The sequence below is a fragment of the Sycon ciliatum genome, chromosome 12, assembly GCF_964019385.1.
Source record: "Sycon ciliatum chromosome 12, ocSycCili1.1, whole genome shotgun sequence".
NCBI classification, from domain to species: Eukaryota; Metazoa; Porifera; class Calcarea; order Leucosolenida; family Sycettidae; genus Sycon; species Sycon ciliatum.
Window position 1 is genome coordinate 14,797,669 of NC_088654.1, and position 13,938 is coordinate 14,811,606.

Consider the following 13,938-nt stretch of genomic DNA (forward strand, 5'->3'; position numbering starts at 1 on the left):
CTCTCTCCTCAATTCAATTGGCTGTCTTGACATGCCACGAGGGGCAGAAATAAATAAATAAATAAATAAATAACCTTTTCGCGTTGACATCGCCAAGCAAGCTTGGCTAGTCTTCGCTTAGGCCAAATGGAATGAAGAATGAGGAACGAGCGGTTTCAACGAGGTGCTAACAGGCATGGAACAGCAGAATAGGAAAGAAAGATAAATTATATCAAAACACAGTCCTAAAACACAGGGACTGTCAACTATTTACTTGAACAAATAAACCCGAACACTGCTGAGTACATGTACTGCAGTCTATACTGTAACTTCTGTAAGTATGACACATGTACAGATAATTGATATTTTCTTAGCCAATCGAAAAGCCGGTTAGGTGTAAAAATCGGGCCGATTTGGGAAATGCATAGCGTGTACATAGTCTAGTCATGTACGTTTGCATGCACTATAAACAAAATGCGGTCGGGTGAAAAAAGACGGTCGGTCGTGTGACCCGAAACAACGGATTAATTCTGGGTAGCCTGACTTGTTAGTTCCGCCAAGCCCAACTGCTAGTAAGATTCCAGTCGTATCTGGTTCAGATATTCGTACTGTTTGTGCTCAAGATTTTCTGTGCACATAGCGCTGACAACGATGCACCAGGAAGTATAGTATATATGACTGTCTAGACCGTTTAGATACCAAATTTCTATAATCGCTGTTATTAGCTGTTTTCCTCTTCTCTTCTGATTTCATTCAGGTCGCTGCACAGCAACACGCGACTTCTGATACCGGCAGGACTGCTGGACAGTGTCCCTCTTCTGACTTTTCTGTAAGTTAGAAGAAGTTTTTCAGGCAGACTAAAATTGCAGGAGAAATTATAAATTTACATCCTCAAATCAAGAGTATATAAGCCCTCAAGAGTGTGCAACTCCTGATACCCTTTCTATCGGGTGTTCCAAAGGCGAAAACTCCCATCACGTGGTGTAGTGTCCCAGCTGTACGTTTCCAGCTCGTTTCTAGCGAGCGGAGGACTTATAATAAATGCACTCCCTGGCAGAAACACACTGCGCGTATGAAACTCGCCAGCATAATCATGGCCGATTTTTGGATTGCGCGCACCCTATCCTTAGTTGTGAGTACGTAGTACAAACCGTACATGAGATACGTGATGTGAGTTTACGCCGTTGGAGACCCCATATGCAGAGTTGCACACTCTTCGGGGCTTATAAACTCTTGATCAACTGTGTCGCTATTTATTTTTCATGGAGCATGTATTGCAAAGTCAAACAGATTTTGCATAGACAGTTCCAGAATCATCTTTCGCATTATAACATTGCCAACTCCTCCTTCTATGAAAATGTCTTCATGATGTAAATCGTACTATGGCCTTCTGGTGGCTTTTTTTCAATATCGTTTCAGTTCATTGGACCATACACCAACGAGCTCAATCGATGCTGATTTATTGTCCAAGGTTCCAGGCCTCACTATATTGTAAGTAGAAGGACTTCATTTCTACCCGCGTCAGTAATCTGTGCCGAGAAGTGAACCAGTACTCTTGTCACTTTTGTGCCTAGTTATTGCACTTTCTGACTGTATAATTAAAGTATCCAGTTACAGTGATGGAGAGTTGCTCTTAACTCGTATCCATATGTCCTTTTCCTTTCTACATATAAAATAATGACGAAATATGGCGTGGGGATTGGATAAGCTCGGTGTTCAAGGGTGGAGCAGGTTCAGCTCGGGGCGAGCCGAATAATCCCACCTTGCCATGTAAATGCGCACTCTTAAATGACTGCGTGACAGATCAACGCGGGTCAAACGTAGGCCTAGAGTTGAAAAAATAAAATAAATAAAAAGAAATTCGACGGGTTCGCGTACCGGGCAGGTCAAGAACAAGGAGTCGTACAACTCCCTGGTCAAGAACCACCTTTCCGCTTCCGTGGGACGCCACCACCCCATGATCAGGCGCCAGATGCGGCTCCTAAACGGTGGGGGAGGATAGATCAGATCCACCAACCATAGGCCAAAGGTCTAAATCCCATTTGCCACATCCATGATTTACTCGTGCCAGGCCACGAGTTCCCAATTAACTGTGGGTCGCAGCACGGTTGGAAAAATCCTTCCGCTTCCAAGCAGGACTTGAACCTGGTACCTCTCGTTCATTAATCATGGTCTTAGACCAACCCACTGTGCCTGCCTGCAGAGTTGAATAAGCCCACTTGTTTTCTCATGTACACGGTTTTTGCTTCACCAATTCCTACAATCACGAAATGTTATCATTGGTTTGAGGGAGAGTTGCAAGCAGTAAAAGTCTGAAGAATAACATTTGACTGTCACCGCCAGGACTCGAATCAGGGACCCTCTGTAACGGCCCGCAACGCTAAGCTATGGTCATCCAAGCAGGGACAGTTCTACATACTTCCTCACAGACAGTTATGGACATACTGACCAATCTTAACTCCTACAAGTCTGCTGGTTCGGATGGCATTCCCCCATACATGTTTAAGTCATGTAAGGCGTCCATTGCCGCCCCGCTAGCGTCAATTATCAACCAGTCTCTCCTCTCGGGTGTGTTTCCTACAGCGTACAAGCACGCACATGTCTGTCCTCTATTCAAATCAGGAGACAAACTGTCGGCTACAAACTACCGTCCCATATCTCTGTTGCCACTTGCCTCCAAGGTATTGGAGAAAATCGTTCATAGACAGGTTGTGGAGTTCTTTAGTGATCACAATGAGCTTTCTGCCCTTCCACCGGAACAGTTTGCATATCGCTCCAACCACAACTGTGAGGATGCCCTTGCTCTCTGCATTGATAGATGGAACCGAGCATTGGACGATGGTCAACGATGCGCAATAGTGTTTGCAGACATGCGTAAGGCATTTGACCGCGTTCAACATCAGCAGTTAGTCTATGAGCTGGCTGATGTTGGGTTACGGGGCACTGTATTGCAGTGGTTTGCAGATTATCTGTCACGCCAAAGTCAACAAGTAATAGTCAATGGCGAGCATGGTGAGACTGTGCCTTGTACCAGGGGCGTCCCGCAAGGGTCGGTCCTGGGTCCCCTGCTCTTTTGCATTTATATTCGCAAGGTGCCGGAAATTCTCAGGCACAGCATGTCACAACTCTATGCTGATGACATTGCCTTCTTCATCATCGGACTGGACCTTCCTGCTATGGTACAGGATCTCCAGGACGATCTAACTGCCCTGGAGGTCCATTTAGATCTGAAGGGGCTCATCATGAACCCCCACAAGACGCAATTTCTAATCCTGCAGCGGTCACGCCTGCCAGCAGCGCAGTTGCCACAGCCCTTGACCTGTAAAGGAAAGGCTATTATCCCTACGAGCACTGCCAAATACCTTGGTTTATTGATAGACGAGCATCTCACCTTCCAGCCACAGGTCCATAAATTGTGTAACTCGGTTTTTGCTAAAGTTGCTGCTTTCCGACATGGCCGTAGAAATTTAACAAATGATGCAAAGCGAACATTCTATTTGTCTATTATTCAGTCTACCCTAGACTATGCCAGTAATGCTTACCTACATTGTTTAAGCACAACTCTGTACAATAGGATTGTGACCGTTAGTCACATAGCAATGAAGAGAGTGTTTGGACTCGATCGTACAACGCCCATTGAACTAGTTCTTCGCTTATATCACCTCTATTCTTTGGAACAGCGTATTAGCCTCAAGCTCTATGTTTTTGTGTACTGCTGCTTGGCCCAGCATCTTGCTAGTCCTCTTCTTCAGTCTTTGTACCAGCTTCGGGCAACTGCACCTGGTCACCAGGCATGCACCCGGGGCAAGGCACAAAGAGCCTTAGTTCTCCCACTCGTTTCTACGCAGTATGGCATGCGCTTTATTTATTTTCTGGCGGCAGGCAGGTGGAACTCTCTTCCAGCTGACTGTCGACAGGCCCACACTCTTGCTCTGTTCATTAATATGGTTAAACTTCACCTAGGGTTCCCAGTAAAAAGGCAGTAGCCTGTTGGGACTCCCCTAGTAAAATAATAAAAACTACTACTACTACTCCTCAGTCTTCGAGACTCACGTTTCCTGTGAATCAATCTAGACTGACAAGGCAAGTTCTGGAATACAACTGTGGTTGCCCTGTTCATGATACTAGCACGCACATTGTTGCCTCTATTGCATTACTACATGATCCTGAACACACTTGCCGAATTCAGATCGGCTTCACTCATGTCCTTTTTGGGTCGATCCCAGAAACACATCTTTAATCAAAAACGCGTATCTAGGTAGGGGTAGGTACGCGTTGTTCGAGCTAATGTGTGGCCATGGTTTGCCTCAGATTGCAGCCAAGTGTCCCCCGCTATGCCGTCATGTCATCACCGCACATGAGCAGCACAAGAAAAGCACCATCTCTCTCTCGCTCTCTCCTTCTCTCTCTCTCTCTCTTTCTCTCTCTCTCCCTCTCTCTCACTCTCTCTCTTTCTCTCCCTCTCTCTTCCCGAAATGCCTCTGCCCCCCCCCCCCCGCCCCACGATGGTGCTTGCTGGGTACGCCGATCCCGAGACCCTTGGTCGGGGAGTCCTCCGTACCTTGGAAGTGAACACGCTGTGTCCACTACGGCTTAGCCGCAGCCAGTAAACCCGGAAACCTAAAACATACCCGTGGTGAATATCAGCGCTCGCATATCTCTTCACCCGTCGCAAATATCTTCACCACGCTGTTATGAGAAACCAGACAGACACCCAGCTATTGGACCAGTACCGAGCAGCAAGAAGAGAAGGCACGCTGCTTAACAAGCACCTAAAGAACCAATATTTCGTTAGGGAGTTTTCAGACTGTCGAAATGATCCTGGCCGCCAATGGAAACTGCTAAACAAATTCCTTGGTCGGAACACCATTCGGACACCTCTCAAAGCCGAAGTTTCTATCTCTACTCGCCATCGTACCTAAGCTTCTAGAAAAGGTCGTCCTTCATCAACTTGAGCGCTATTACAACACCCATCCACAGCTCAACATTCGTTCTTCCCAACAGTTCGTAGACCACTCCGATTACTCCACAGAGGATGCACTTTCACTGGTGATATCAAAGTGGCCACAACGTTTGGATGACGGTCAGTACACCGGAGTGTTAGTCTTGGACATCAGCTAAGGCTTTCGACCGGGTCAAGCACCAGCCACTGATCAAAAAGCTCTACTCCTGCGGTATTTGTGGCACAGCACTATCTTGGTTCGCTTCCTATCTAAGCGCTCGTCGACACACAGTGACGAAGCACTCAACTAAAGCTTCAGCAGACTCCGTGAACGGTAGTCGGGGTCTCTCAAGGCTCTTTCCTGGGCTCCGTTCCTTTCACGATCTACACAATACACGTTACAGACGTCACACCAACTCACACATCTAACATACTCTAAAGCAGACGATATAGGAATCTACACATCGAGCAGCTGCATCAACACGACACCGAACCGACTATCAGAGAACGTCGATGTGGTTCAATCACACCTCACGGAACTGGGCCTCCTGCTGATCCCCGACAAGACTCAATTATCGATCGTCCACCGGAAGACAACCCCAGTTTTACCTTCACCGTCCTCTGTGGTAACTTTCCACTGTCCCCTTCCCAGTGTACCCGTTACCTCGGAGTGCTAGTCGACCACACCTCGCCTTCAAAGAGCAGGTCTGGACAGTTGTTGCTGATCTCAACCGTAGGCTGGCCGCAGTCATCAGAATACAACACCACATTACTCCCCGGGCACAACGTTCCTTTTGCCTGAGCATGATCCAATCCCACATGGAATATGCTAGCAACTGCTACGTTCACATTATATCAGCAACCCTATACAACAAACTCATTCGATGCTTAAAGCGTAGCCTGAGGATAACATTTGTCTAACCGCCATGCCACCCAACATCCACCATTTGTCAGCGCCACAAAATCATTCCTGTCGCCAGCCGGTATACTCTAAACACGTTTTGCCTTATCTATGTTAATGTTTGCATGGCCGCCGCAGCCCTCTACTCGTCGAGCTTTTGTGGTTAGATAAAGTTGCAACTGTACGGATGCCTTGACCAGGGGACAGTCCAAACGCTCGCTTTAGCCTTGCCTAATGCTTCGTCCGGTATGGTTTCTATGCTTTGCCCTACCTGGCTGCTGCCAGTTGGATTTCGCTTCCAGCAGCATGCCGCCAGGCAGCCTCCTTTGCAATGTTCAACAGTATTCTAGGTAGCCTCTGTTGCAATACATAATGGCACAGTATGCAGCCACCGTTTTTCTTTACTCTATTTCACTCACTTACCTGGGGTACCCTAGTAAAAGGACTTACAATCTGGCTGTGGGGATTTCCCTAGTAAAAAAATAAATACTACTGAGAAGTTCAACTCGGATGGTGAGCCAATTAAATTATGGTGAAAAGGAGAAGGACAACATGTTACGAGTTATAACTAACTGTCCACCAACGTAACCAGATCTTATACAGTCAGCGAGTGCAACAAAATGGCACAAAACTGACAAGGAATACTGAGACATTTAGGTCGCCGAGTGTGTCAGTGCTCCTTGTCAGCTTTCTGATGAGCTCCGACAGGGAACGAAACAGCTGTCTAGAGGTGTGGAACAATGTTATCCTAGTGAAGCAGCGGCGAAGGTCCTACACGGAAAGTCTAAAACATAACAACCACGCACTCACAAGCAAGGAGAGTTCCAAGTTCTTTAACCTCGTGTTTGTTTTTTCGCCTCGCAAGCAACCCCGTGTTTTGTTCACGCTTTCTTTCGCGCTAAATCGCTAAACATTTATTTATATTTATTTTTGTTTATTTTTGTTTTCCTCCCTGCCCACTCTGCCTGTCTTCTGGCACATGCGAATACGTGGACTTACTGTTGACGTAAACGCGGACGTGCGTATAATAATAATAAATCGCTAAATTGCTTTTTCGCGCTAATTACTCGACAGTGCTCAACGCCTGTCTGTCCAGTTCGCTGGTTATATTGAGTTCCATATTGTCATTTATCCTCATTCCTCTGATGAAGTGACTCATGTCACAGAAACGGGTCAGGTTAAAGAACTTGGGACTCTCCTTGCTTGTGAGTGTGTGGTTGTTATGTTTTTAACTTCCCGTGTAGGACCTTCGCCGCTGCTTCACTAGGATGTCTACTTCTGGCAAGTCCCTCGGCTTAAAACGGAACCACAATACTCTAACGCCCCTGACGCCCGTGACGGACCATTCTACGCCCCCACTTGCTAAAAGACGAGCCATGGCGAGGTGTGTCACCGCCAAGGATGTTTTGTGCCACGACCTGCCCCAGGCCGTGCACTGTTATGTGTCCTGGTGTTCTAAACTCATTGCTGATGCCAACGTCAGCATGTCACGTCTAAAAGAAAAGGTCAAGCGACTTGAATCACAACTGAAGGACAAGGACTTCCCGGATTTCGTCCAGAAGAAGTTTTGTCGTCTCACTTCAGAAGCCGCTACCCTACAATATATTGCCTTCACTACGCAAGCTGTTGAAAAAGCCAGAACGTCACTCGACGCGACTACTACGAAGAAAGAAACAGCAGAACACGACTTCAAAGCGTTGATGAAGGAGTTCGAATCCGCAGATATTTCGTCTGCACTCGTCCACGAGGCCCATGCCTTGTTCGAGAAACAACTCAACGAAGCCGAAGCCTCTGAAATTGCCATAAAGCTAAAAACGGATCTTATCACATCGCGTAAGAAGCAGAATTCCAAAACTACGATTACGCAAGCTACCACTGTGCCTCCCTCTACTGAGGAAATTGGACACTTAATCCAGAGAGAAGTGTCTGCCCAGTTGGCACTTCAAAAACCGCCTCTACAACGGCAAGCTAGCCGGAACAAAGCCAAAACGTCTTCCAAGTCTTCCCGGCAACCACCCCGCCCCATATGGCAAGTTCATGAATGGCAACAACAGGGACAGACGAGACAACAACGGCATCAGCCGCAGCGGCAGCAGCCGCAACGGCAGCATCAGCAGTGGCAGCAGCAGCAGCAGCAGCAGCAGCAATGGCAGCAGCAGCAACGACAGCAGCAGCAACGACAACAACGAGAACAACGGCAGCAACAACATCCACGGCCATCGTCCAATGTGCGTCGCTACAGCGACGTCGTGAAAGATGGACGTGCGCAGCCAAAACACGTGAGGGGGCGCTCATGCTCCGCAGTGATACCTGGAAACGTGGCACCTGCCCGCCAGCACGCTCGAAGACAATAGAAGACCTGCGACTGCGGTGGATATTCCATTTGCGTTTGTCCACGCATGAGCGCCTTGTCACCAACTTTGGTGTTCACAACCTCAGCCGTTTTGAGTTCTCTGATGTACAACGCTACCTGCTTGGCTTGGGATCACGCTTCCGAGTCACATCCTCATTCGCGAACCACAACAATTTCTCGACTGATTTAGCGCATTTTGAGCGACGTGTACGCTGGAAGGAAGCTATCGAGGAAGGTCCACACGGTCCCCCTCAACAAAAAGGATCCATAAAGAAATTCCACATCGCCAGTAAACGGTTGCCGCCACCTGCATTCCATGGTACCGAACTGAAACTATTTGAGCTCCGGTCGGAGGCGACCGCCTTGCGCGACGCCTGCAAGCCACGACGTCGAAACACCACCAGAGCCCGGCAGTATATTGTTCTGTCACTGCGACAGGATCCACGTATCATTGTCCGTGACGCAGACAAAAATCTGGGTACAGGTATCCTGAATTCCGATCAATTTGCCGTCGAAAAGCCCGACAGCTCGCGGACACCTCAACATACGGCATAGGTTGCCCCGTTGGCCGGGACACTGCCCTCAATCCAGAACTCGAGGCCATCGAAACGGAGCTAACGAGGATCATTTCAAGCTATAATGTCACTAGGCGAGACGCAGAAGCCCTACTTGCGAATTTCCCTTTCAAGCCAGCCAAGTTTCGGCTCATTCCCAAAATCCACAAGCTCCTTGGGCCCTGTGGAGTCAAAGGCAGGCCCATTGTGTCGTGTCAGGGCTACTGCACAACCCCAGCTTCTCGCTATGTCGACTACCATATAAAGAGTCTCATGAAATCAGCAGGCATTGTGTTTACTTCTACTAACGATGTTGTAAAGAGTTTGATCACTCCGTCGAACGATGACTTGAGTGACTGCTCCCTTTTGACTGCAGACGTCGAAAGTCTTTACACATGTATGTCGTGGAAAGACACGACCAATGCCCTGCACGTGTTCCTCGACGAAAATGGTCACCCCATGAAAGACCATCTCTCAACGGAAGTGTCCTCGCTGGTGTCTGTATGGTTCGGCTTACAGAGCGTGGTTGTGATGAGTTGGAATTGCAATAAATTGGAAATATGGCCGAAAGCTCTGTAGCAATACTTGGTTCTGGAGTTTTGATGCGCCGTTAGTGGCAGAGCAGAGTGGCCAAGACGAGTCGGTGAAGAAGCAAGGAGAAAAGCAAGACACATCTGCAACATCCATGTTTGATCAAACTGAGCTGAGCTGCTGATACGAAGCGTCGACCAAGCAGCCCAGACTGGAGTGAATGCCCCAGCTGACCTCTCGTTAGGCAGTGGTGGCTACTAGACCTGCTAGTATTATCACACTCACGTGACTACAAGTTTCCTGGTGCACACTGACATCGGCATCAGTGGGGCCTCCCGCTGTCGATCCTGTTGACGGACGGACAGGTCAGTGTGAATCCTGAAGGGCAACGGAGCCTGTGGCGTTGGGGGATCTCGGCAGTGAATCGCCCTTCGCCTGCACACATGGACATTGCAACATCATAATGATAAATAACATACATATAATTTCCAGTGGCATCATTATTCCGCGTAAGATTCTCGTCGCCTGTTGGTGTGTTCCTCTTCCAATGAGTGCGTACTTAACATATTTTATCGCTGTTCTCACACTTTACCATTTAGCAGCTTGCATATGCCATTGTGATAATTATGTGGAAAACGCGCTCTTGCGCCATTTCTGGTGTATAAAAATGATAACAATAAAAATAATAATGACAGTTCGCATATCACTCATTGCATGAGGTCTACGCATCTGTTGACAATTTCGAGCCAAGCAGCTCTATCAGAAGCAGATTGCACAGCATCCAGAAGCGAGAGATTAATGCATTGTAAGTCTTTCTTGACAACGTCAGTCCATCTCAGATGTGGTCGTCCGCGGGGTCGTCATATGTCTGTTGTGTTGATTGAGATTAGGAGGGCTTGGAAAGAGGACGATTCTGCGCCTTCCCTCACTACATGGCCGAACCACAGAAGTCTCCGTTGCCTGCAGACTTGGGATAGTGGGGTCTCCTCGGTTCTGGCATACAGCGCTGTGTTCGAGATTCGTTGTGGATACGTGATACCAATGATGGTACGTAGTTTCTTCCGGTGCCATACATTGACGACGTCAAAGAATGATCATTTCTCCATTATCATCATTATCATCCTCTACTGATGAGCTCCGACAGGGAGCGAAACAGCTGTCTAGAGGCTTGGAACAATATTATATCTCTCAACGGAAGTGTCCTTGCTGGTGTCTGTATGGTTCGGCTTACAGCGCGTGGTTGGGAATGCAATAAGTATATGTTATCGCATGGTTGCAAGGGCCTTATGGCATATTATTGCCCCGAGAGGTTAGCCCGAGGGCCGTAGGCCCGAGGGCTAACCTCGAGGGGCAATAATATGCCATAAGGCCCGCAGCAACCATGCGATAACAAATTTATCACATGGCCCACAGAGCAGACCATTGGGCTGCTGTTGAAATTAGCCCAAATGCCAACACATTATGACCACAATGTATATTGATGTGCTATCATTATCAAAACAGGAAAAATGAAGATATTTCTCCTACACCCTAACAAAAAGTCTGCTACAGGCCATCAGAGAGTATACAGTACTGAAAGACGGAGACAGAAAAAAAGTGCCGGCACCGCATCGTCATAGCAATAGACATGGCAACGACAATAAAATACAGCAGAATCATAATTTCAGTTGAAAAATTAAGAGTGCTACCACAAAGATTTTCTTCATGTTTACATGTGTATCAGGAAGTTGTCAAATACAGTACTGCAACAAGTGCAAGTATTTGACGACTCCCTGGTGTGTAATTTTGAGGACAATTTTTCTTCTTTTTTTCAGCTCCAGATAGCTGTATTTTTCATTGCAAAACATTCCTGAATTGTTGTGTTTGTTGTTCAAGCAAAGGTGAAGGCAGAGGACAGATGAGCCTGGTAAGAGTTTTGCGTGGCACATGAAGACCACACACAGGCAGTGACTTTGCGAGGATTTGAAAACGCACGACGCTGAGTTGAATTTGTGTTATTTCAAATAATTGTTTGTGATCACAGTACCACTTCGAGCAGAACTGAATCTTATCCACAAGCTTACCGACGGTCAGGCTGCCAACATGACTGAACAAATGATCCCTGCAAGCACCACACGGCAGACGTCCGAGGCCATGTCCATTGCCGGGATGTCCATCTCCAAAAAGAATTCCATCTTCGTCTCAATGCTACACTGCGACTCGTCGTAGAGTCGTACAGTCTACAGAGTCGTCGTAGTCACGCGATCACTGAAATAAACTATTTTTTTGCGGGCAAATAAACTATTTTTTTGCGGGCAATATCGCATATTATTGCCCGCGGCGCGAAAGGTGCTGATTCGCTGGAGTACGGGCAACAATCACGTGCCATGTGATAAAGTGGAAATATGGCCGAAAGCTGTGTCGCAATATTTAGTTCTGAAACAAAAATGTTAATTCTAATAAATTCTACTTGGCTTGACACTGTTGACAGATGCGTCGACTTGGCTTGACACTGTTGACAGATGCGTCGACTCTGCTCCTGTCTAACAGGTTCAGGGAAGATGCGAGCTGTTTATTATTATTATTATTATTATTATTATTCACAGGAAGTGTGAGTTACGAGCTCTGAAGAAAATGTTGAACGGCCTCTGCTGGGATGACGACTACACCATAGCTCAGTGGTTAGAGCATCGCTGGCTACAAGCGAGGGTCCCTGGTTCGAGTCCTGGTGGTGACAGTCAATTTTCTCTTCAGACTTTTTCCCGTTTGTCTCTTTCCCTCAAACAAGTTAATATTTTATGACTTGGGGCTCCCCGCGTGCTAGTTTGTACGTGAAGTGTGTGGGTTACAGTGAGGGCTGCGTCCCACCCGCCTGTGTGGATTCACAGGAAGTGTGAGTTACGAAGTCTGAAGAAAATGTTGAACGGCCTCTGCTGGGATGACGACTACACCATAGCTCAGTGGTTAGAGCATCGCCGGCTACAAGCGAGGGTCCCTGGTTCGAGTCCTGGTGGTGACAGTCAATTTTTTCTTCAGACTTTTTCCCGTTTGTCTCTTTCCCTCAAACAAGTTAATATTTTATGACTTGGGGCTCCCCGCGTGCTAGTTTGTACGTGAAGTGTGTGGGTTACAGTGAGGGCTGCGTCCCACCCGCCTGTGTGGATTCACAGGAAGTGTGAGTTACGAAGTCTGAAGAAAATGTTGAACGGCCTCTGCTGGGATGACGACTACACCATAGCTCAGTGGTTAGAGCATCGCTGGCTACAAGCGAGGGTCCCTGGTTCGAGTCCTGGTGGTGACAGTCAATTTTTTCTTCAGACTTTTTCCCGTTTGTCTCTTTCCCTCAAACAAGTTAATATTTTATGACTTGGGGCTCCCCGCGTGCTAGTTTGTACGTGAAGTGTGTGGGTTACAGTGAGGGCTGCGTCCCACCCGCCTGTGTGGATTCACAGGAAGTGTGAGTTACGAAGTCTGAAGAAAATGTTGAACGGCCTCTGCTGGGATGACGACTACACCATAGCTCAGTGGTTAGAGCATCGCTGGCTACAAGCGAGGGTCCCTGGTTCGAGTCCTGGTGGTGACAGTCAATTTTTTCTTCAGACTTTTTCCCGTTTGTCTCTTTCCCTCAAACCAGTTAATATTATTATTATTATTATTATTATTATTGTAGAAGAGAAAAGGACATATGGATACGAGTTAAGAGTAACTCTCCATCACTGTTACATGATACTTTATACAGTCAGAAAGTGCAATAACTAGGCACAAAACTGACAGAGTGATGAAACATTCGACGTCCTGACACCTAGTTTCAACACATCTCCGTAGCGCTAACCGACAGCCTTCCAACTTGGAAGGTTCAAGGTTATGGAAAGACCAAAGAGGGGAAGGCAAGCGCAACGAAAACGAGCAAAAGCTACAGTCCCAACGGAACAAAGAATGTCGATTGTTACTGGACGATGACGAGACCAGTACGATATTTGACAAAGCGGTCTAACTACAATTCGAAGCAGCAAAGCAGCACACCACCCAACTTGGGTGGGTCATAAATATCAAAGATAAGTAAAGAAAGGGAAGCTTTGCGAAAACGAATTGTACAAGCCGAAATCCAAACTCCTACAGTACTCCTCACGCATGACATTGTGATGGACTAGTTGACTACAAAACAAGTTGTTTCACACGACGTACGTTTCGCCGTATGGTTCGTGACGGCTCATCAGGTGTGCAATATGAAACTCGGATGTTGAGCCATAAATAAATGTAGAAGAGGAAAGGACATATGGATACGAGTTAAGAGTAACTCTCCATCACTGTAACATTCCCCTCTTTGGTCTTTCCATAACCTTGAACCTTCCAAGTTGGAAGGCTGTCGGTTAGCGCTACGGAGATGTGTTGAAACTAGGTGTCAGGATGTCGAATGTTTCAGTACTCTGTCAGTTTTGTGCCTAGTTATTGCACTTTCTGACTGTATAAAGTATCATGTTACAGTGATGGAGAGTTACTCTTAACTCGTATCCATATGTCCTTTTCTCTTCTACATTTATTTATGGCTCAACATCCGAGTTTCATTATTATTATTATTATTCAAAGGATCAGTCGGGGAAGTGAACTGCCTGAAAAGAGAAAAAAACGCCAGACCCACCAGGATTCGAACCTGGGACCCTGCTTGTCATAAGCAATGCTCTAACCACTGAGCTATGGG

The 13,938-nt window shown here is 47.1% G+C and overlaps 1 protein-coding gene across 1 annotated transcript in view; it reads left to right on the forward strand.

Annotated features, from left to right (window-relative positions):
- The first annotated feature begins 742 nt into the window (after positions 1-742).
- Positions 743-13,938, forward strand: part of LOC135827853 (adhesion G protein-coupled receptor E1-like) — a 35,278-nt gene continuing 22,082 nt past the window's right edge. The window contains exons 1-2 of the mRNA XM_065340284.1: positions 743-808; positions 1,399-1,470. The gene's annotated coding sequence lies outside the window, so the exon portion shown is untranslated. The remainder of the gene's footprint in view (positions 809-1,398; positions 1,471-13,938) is intronic.